A 6,683-nucleotide genomic window follows, 5' to 3' on the forward strand; every position below is an offset into this window, starting at 1 on the left:
TTACAGAATCCACATATTCCTGCCAGTTTTAATATGTATTTTGTAATCAACAAGTGTGTAACCCCGGTCAAAGTTTGACACTTCTCGGGCCATTATCTCCGTAACCGTTCAACTTTGGACATAGGTGTTTTGGGTTATATCGGCATACTTTAACATAAGGAACACCCTCCCGAAGTTTGGCACATTCCTCCTGGGACACCCTGTATATATATATACAGAGGGGTCTAAAAATGTACTCACTCTTTGATAGTCAATATCTTTGGAATAAAATGACATGTAGTTACAATTCTTGCGCGGAGAGAGAGACATAGTATGTGTACGGAGTGACCACCATCAGCGGCTAAACACCGTTCGCTCCCGCCGAACTGCTGAGCGAACTACGGCTGTAAGTGTCCGGTGTGACGGCTGCACACGACGCTTCGACCAATCAAACCGCGCGATGACAGACCACACCACACATTAACACCCGGTAGATTCACTTCCTTGTCCACGTAAACGTGTGGATTTACAGGAGCCCAATACACAATTGTGGCTGTTAACAGTACCGTTCATTTTGAATTGTGCCTCGTCAGACCAGATAACTTTCCCTGCAAACTCATCATCCTCGCGAACCATGTCTTCAAACCACTCGCAGTATATAAGCCTTCCATCCGGGTCGTCCTCGTTCATAGCGTACAGCACTCTTGGAATGTACAATTTCCACTTTGCAGCTCTAGCCGTACACTTGACCGGCTTACCCCACTTTTGCGTGCACACTGATGCACAGATTTTTGCGGAGAACATGTAAGGTAAGTTTTGAGGTTTTCACGGCGATGACTATGAAGAAAGTCGTCTTCTGGGTTTTGGCGCCGTGTATTCTTCGTTTTGGCTGACGTTTCGGAGGAAGGTATTGCCTCTATCTTCAGAGCAGGTGAATGGCTTCGAATGCAGAGAGCAGTAGCTGTAGTGATAGGAAGTGAAAGGCGCTGCTTATATACGAAGTAGGCAGGGGGGTGGTTAAGGAGTGCGGACCAATATGAGCAGTGGAGACCGATTAAGGCCATATATGGTGTTATGTGCTAAGTGAGGGTGGGGAACGGCCAGTGAATCCAGGAAACATGAGGTCAATAGCACTAGGAAGTTGCGGTTGGTTGGGGACAGGCTACTGACGTCAATGACATGACGAAGAACTAGTGTGGCTTGTTGGATTTCTCTTGAGGGAAGAGATGAGAGGCTTCCATGACTTCTTGAGACTGAACCCTGTTTCTTTGTTCATGTTGTTCGGATGGAGCTCGATCTCTACGGCCTCCATGATTATGCGATTTAGGTAACGGCTCTTACTGGTGATTATGTCGGTTTTGTGAAACTGGATACGGTGGTCTAGTTAGATGCTGTGTTCAGCTACGGCTGACTTGTCCGGATGTTCTAATCGTAAATGCCGTTGATGTTCTTTCAACCTGGTGTCTACAGAACAGCCCGTCTGCCCGATGTAGACCTTGTCACACACATGGAATTCTATAAATTCCCGGTGTCCTCAGTCCCAGGTGATCCTTGACAGGCCGGAGGAAATTAGATATTTTCTTTGGGGGCAGGCGAACTGATTTGATGTTGTGTCGGGACAGCACTCTGCTGATCCTGTTGAATATAGTTCCGACAAAGGGCAAGAAGGAGACAGTTTCTCTGCTGTTACCAGGTTGATTGCTGTTGGGATGGCGGTTGAGGGCCCTGTGGATCTGCTGGTCCTTATAGCCATTGCGTCTGAATATGTCCTTCAGGAACTCCAACTCCGCACGCAGACTCTCTTGATCGCACAGAGCTCTGGCCCTGTGTACCAGTGTGGACAGAGCTTCCTGTTTACTGGAAGGGTGATGATGGGACTTGGCATTGAGATAGAGGTTGGTGTGTGTGGGTTTGCGGTATACCGGGGTATTACCCAGCACGAAAAATTTGTGTCATGAAATTCGGACAGGGGAAGCCATGCCAATCAATAAAAATCCCTATCGAATGCCCTACTCGTTATGGGGGAAATGAAACGCTAGTTGGATGGGATACTAGCCAAAGGGTTTATTAACCTTTGTTCGACGCCATGGGAGGCACCTGTGATTTTGGTGCTCAAAAAATCCCCCGATGGAATACCAAAGTACAGATTTTGCACAGACTTTCGCGGTTTAACCGTTCCGTAACTAGTACGCCAGTACACCCCATACCACATATAAAGTAACCTTTCGCTAATGGCTGGAAGCAGATACTTTACCTTGCTAGATATTGAAAATGCGTACTGGAATATCCCCATAAGTGATGAAGACAAGGACAAAACAGGATTTGCAACCCCATTTGGTAGTTTTAGGTATGAAAGTATGGCTTTCGAACTTTCCGGAGCCCCTTCGACATTTCAACGCGTCATGGGTGCTATGTTAGTTGGATTACGTGATATCGAGGTACTTGTGTGCCTGGACGATTTATTGATATTTAGTGAAACAATTGAAAACCATGTGAGACGGATGAGGTTAGTTTTCGATAGCGTACGAGAGGCTAACTTTAAGCTGAACGTAGCTAAATGCACTTTTGCGGTACTGGAAGTAGTGTATCTAGGACACATAGTGAATCATGACGGTGTCGCTCTAGGTCAAAGCAAAGTTATGGCTTTCAAGAATTTTCTACGATCTCAGAATATTAGGGATGTGAGAGCATTTTTGGGTTTATCTGGATATTATCGATTATTTATTCGAAATTATGCAGCCACGAGTCGACCTTTAACTCAACTGACCAAGAAGGATGAAAAAATTGTGTTGACAAGACTGCAGCAACAGGCTTTTGTTAACCTCAAGGCATCTTTGACATCCGACTCAGTGCTGGCGCATCCTCGGTTCGATCAGCCATTTATTCTCGGCACGGATGCTTCTGATTACGCTATTTCCGCCATTCTGAGTCAACTGCATAATAGCAAGTAACGGCCGATCAGCCGCATGCTGAACGCTGCCGAAAGAAATTACAGCACTATGCAGAAGGAATTGCTAGCTGTTGTATTTGGTACCCAAATTCACAGATGATTTTTGTATAGTAGGAAATTCAAAATTGTCACTGATCACGCCGCTCTTAAGTGGTTGATCACTGTAAAAGATCACCATTGTGCTCAGTTAACGAGATGGTATTTAAAATTTTCAGAATACGAGTTTGAAATTGAACATAAGGCAGGAAAGAAACATGTAAACGTGGACTGCTTGTCGCGTCATGTAGCTTCCGTTGTTACAGATGGAGACCGGAAATCACCCGATGATAACGTAGGCGAGGCGCTTACTCGTGAGACTGTTTTCGCTGCACAACCACAGGACACACAATGCATGGGAATAATAACCAAAGCCCGAAACGGCATCGCTGTCGGTTACATGATTAGTGAAAATGGTCTTCTGTATGCTGGAAAGAATTTAAGACAAACTAGGCTGCTTGTACCGGAGTAATTGAGGCAACCCATTATTGAATTACACCACGATAAGTTGTTCGCCGTACATCAAGGAGCGAAGCGGACAGTGATTTGGTGAAACTTCATTATTTTTGGCCTAACATGGATCGGGACATTGACAGGTATGTTAAACAGTGCGACTCATGTGCGAAATTTAAAGCTGGGAGACGCCCCAATGCACCGTTGGAAAAGGTACCAGAGACTACTTCTCCATTTGAAATGACATCTATAGATATTTGTGGCCCTATCCAGAGGCGAGGCGAGGGAATCGATACCTTCTTACATTTATCGATCATTTCAGCCGCTATCCGGAGGCTTTTCCGATACTCAGGCAAGATGCACCGACAGTCGCTAAACCGCTTGTCACCGAAATCTTCTCGAGGTTAAGCTGTCCCCAGAGGCTATCATCAGATAAGTGACCTAATTTCATGTCAGAATTATTTCAAGATATGTGTAAGCTGATGAAAATAAGGAGAATTAACTCCACTGCGTTCAATCCGCAGATGCAAGGGAAGTTTGAGGAATTTCACTTAGGGCTATACCAAACCATGAGTCACTATGTTAACAAATACGGGAGTGACTGGGATGAATTTGTAAATTATGAGTTGATGGCTCATAGGGCCATCTCGCAATCCGTCAATCGATATAGTCCATTCTATTTGTTACACGGGCAACAAATGCGACTGACGGCGAAGACGATCTTACCACGGAAAGTTTCTTGAACCAGGAACCAACAGACGGTCGTGACTCATTTCAAAGTCATGTCGACACACGAGCCGATCGCCTTGATGAAGCTTACCGTGTGACACAGGAAAACAACAGGACGGATAGGGAGAGACAGAAGGAACAAAATGATAAGGGAACAAGATTAACAATTTCTCGACCGCGAGACTTGATCTACCTGCGAGACATGACGAGAAGTAAACGAAGCTGTCCGAAATTCCGAATCAGGTGGAGTGGGCGTTATGAAATAGTGAGGAGGCTGTCTGATTTAAATTATCCTGTTAGAGTACCGCTGAATATGAAACTAGTGGTAAATGTCAATAAGATGAAACGGTGTTACCAGGAAGTATCTCATTGGTCACCCATGCGAGACATGACGAGACGTAAACGAAGCTGTTCAAAATTCCGAATCAGGTGGAGGGGGCGTTATGAAATAGTGAGGAGGCTGTCTGATTTAAATTATCCTGTTAGAGTACCGCTGAATATGAAACTAGTGGTAAATGTCAATAAGATGAAACGGTGTTACCAGGAAGTATCTCATTGTTCACCCATACTTACTGACGGTCCGATTCCCGAATTAGGAAACGGTGTCGGGTAGGAAATAATGGCGGAGAAAGTGACCACACCTACTCTGTATACCGATTCTGCTAACAGCAGTGGCTCGGCACTTATACCACCGGTAGAGAATAATGAAGAACAGGAGGATCAAATTCAGGACCCTACCTGGTAACCCAGAAGGCCACCAGAGGTTCAAAGAACGGCTAACGGAAATTCTAACTTAAGGGAAGACAACCCAGGACTAGGTATTAGCTGCGACGCAGACAGGCAGACACACAAGCAACGCCCGACTTTCCTTCCGCTGAAGTGATAGAGGAACATACCGATACTGAGTTTGTGGGAACCGAACCACTCATAAATCCAACAGTTGAGGCAGTAGATGATCAGATAGGGGAGAACAATGATGCACCACTCTAAATGTATAACCTTCACCCACTCCCAGCAGAAGAAGTTAGATGAAACTTTCCCGAGTCCTGAAGACTTTGTTTAATTTCAGGTATAGTTGCCGGAGTAGGATACACACCTGACTTGGATAAGGGACTTGTATTTTTGCGTTCCGTCTTTTCCAAAATTGACCTGGTGAGAGCCTACAACCAAATCCCTGTCCACCCTCTAAACATACAGAAGACCGCCATCACCACTCCATTCGGCATCTTCGAATTCCAATTCATGTCCTTCGGCCTGCGCTACGCCGTCCAGACCATCCATCGCCTCATGGACGACATTCTACGGGGACTCGACTTCTGCTTTGCATACTTAGACGACATTCTTGCCTTCTCACATTGACTAGAAGAGCACGAACAACACCTACGTGCTCTCTTCAACCAACTCCATGGGTACGGGATCATTATTAACCCGTCAAACTGCGTCTTCAGAGCACCCGAGGTCACCTTTCTCGGTTACAATGTATCCGCCGAGGGTTCCGAACCTCTGGAAGACCGATAGGCCCATCTCCAGGTATGCCCCCTCCGAAGACCGCCAGTCGGCTCAGACGATTCCTAGGTATGCTGAATTCCTACAGGCGATTTCTGCCCCACGCAGAGACCACGCAGGCACCACTGCACGACGTCATTTCCGGACCCAAAGTCAATGACCCTCACCACATTATTTGGGCACCGGAGCTCCTCAAGGCATTCGAAGAGTGCAAGGCGAGTTTGTTACGCGCCACTCTACTGACTCACCCGGATCCATCCGCTCCACTTGCACTCGTCACAGTTGCCTCCACGTTCGCCGTTGGTACCGTGCTACAACAACGCTTAACGAACACCTGGCAGCCCCTCGCCTTCTTCTCAAAAAGTTCAACCCGGCCCAACAGAAGTACAGTGCCTACGACCGTGAGCTACTGGCTATCGAGGATGCAGTTAGGCTTTTGCGCCATATGGTGGAAGCGCGTCACTTCATCATCTTCACCGACCACAAGTCAATCACTTACGCCTTCCAGCAGAAGCGGGATAAATTCTCACCCCTCAGTTCAACCATCTAGACTTCGTCCCCCAATTCACAACCGACATCGACACATCTCTGGGCAGGACAACGTAGTCGCCGACACCCTCTCTCGCGTCGAGTCAGTCATCGCGCCACTACCTTACGACGTACTCGCAGGATTATAGGACAGCGACGACGAACTCCGAGCACTCCTGTGGTCAACCTCCGCCCTGCGGCTCGAGAAACTACTATTCCCGGTACCGCAGTCTCCATCTACTGCGACACGTCTACCGGGAGATCTCGGCCGTACGTTCCAGCGCTTCTGCGACTCCAAGTGTTCCAGTACATCCACAAGACGTCACACCCATGCACTTGAGCAACAGCTAAGCTGGTCGCATAGTGATTCGTGTGGTCAGGCGTGCAGAAAAATTCTCGCACCTGGGCACGTGCTTGCCAGTCCTGACAGCGCTCCAAACTCTCCTGCTGCACAGTTACTCCACTGTGTGACTTTATAGAGACAGCAGCCAGTTTTCTGCAC

The sequence above is a fragment of the Cryptotermes secundus genome, unplaced genomic scaffold (assembly GCF_002891405.2).
Source record: "Cryptotermes secundus unplaced genomic scaffold, Csec_1.0 scaffold1755, whole genome shotgun sequence".
Classification (NCBI taxonomy): Eukaryota; Metazoa; Arthropoda; class Insecta; order Blattodea; family Kalotermitidae; genus Cryptotermes; species Cryptotermes secundus.